The following is a 1,092-nucleotide window of genomic DNA, read 5'->3' as shown; positions in this document are numbered from 1 at the left end:
GTCAGTTTGTCTCTTTCTTGCATGGACAGTTTGACCAGAGCTGGGGCCACTTGCTTATTCCTTTCAAGACAGCTGTTTGTGAATTAGCATAATGTATCCATACACCGGGCACACCACGTTATGGGATTATATGAACAGAAAAAAACCCTCACAGGAGATAGAGGGAAAGAAAGAGAAAGAAGGGAAGAATAGAAAAAAGAAAAAGAGCAGAAAAGAAGGGGAAAAACAGGAAAGAGAGAAGAAGAAAGAAAGAAAGAAAGAAAGAAAGCAAGAGTAGAACAGATGAAAGGCCAGAAAAGTAAGAAAAAAATAGAGGAACGAGAAGAGAAGGAAAAGAAAGAAGGTTAGAACGTGAGAGGGAAACGAACAGAAAAGAGGAAAACGAACATAAAAGAAGGAAAAAGAACAGAAAAGAAAGGGGATGAAAAAGAAAGAAGGGTTAGATAAGTAGACAGGAGAGGAATTAAGGCAGAAAAGACATGAGAATAAAAGAAGGCAAGAGAATGGAAAGAGAAAAGAATAAAAGACAAAAAGACAAAACATAAGAACCATAAAAATACACTCCAAAGTAAAAGAGCCAACTTTACTGTCAAGCGCAGAAAGATCGAATCTACACATGCATGTTATCTCTCTGAATACCGCACACTTCATATCTATCTAGAAAAATTCATAAACTCTTTTTGTATCATGCACAAAATATTTATAGTAGGTAGAATCTAGATCGATATCCAGCCCGAAGTTTGACTCCAAGTCAAGAAGTTTTTCACTAGATCTATATTATCTTGCCTGTGTCAATAGCCGTGGCTTTCTAACTCTAAAAAGAACTTTCAACAGCTCAAAGAAAGTTATGAGCTTGAAAGAGTTAAGAAGGGATATTTCAATGGCGCAGTGTGTGCCCAAAGATTATTAAATGAAGTTGACAATAGGCGGGTTGTAAGCAAAGTGAACGTAGTTCCTAACTATATTACAGGTATCATTAATATTATTATGAATAAATCTGGTGTTTCATGAATATGTTCTGCTACACCCTCCCCCCAATCTCTCTCCCTACCTCCCTCCCTCCCTCTCTCTCTCTCTCTCTCTCTCTCTCTC

The sequence above is a fragment of the Aplysia californica genome, unplaced genomic scaffold (assembly GCF_000002075.1).
Source record: "Aplysia californica isolate F4 #8 unplaced genomic scaffold, AplCal3.0 scaffold00132, whole genome shotgun sequence".
In the NCBI taxonomy this organism is placed as follows: domain Eukaryota; kingdom Metazoa; phylum Mollusca; class Gastropoda; order Aplysiida; family Aplysiidae; genus Aplysia; species Aplysia californica.
This window is presented reverse-complemented; position numbering follows the sequence as displayed.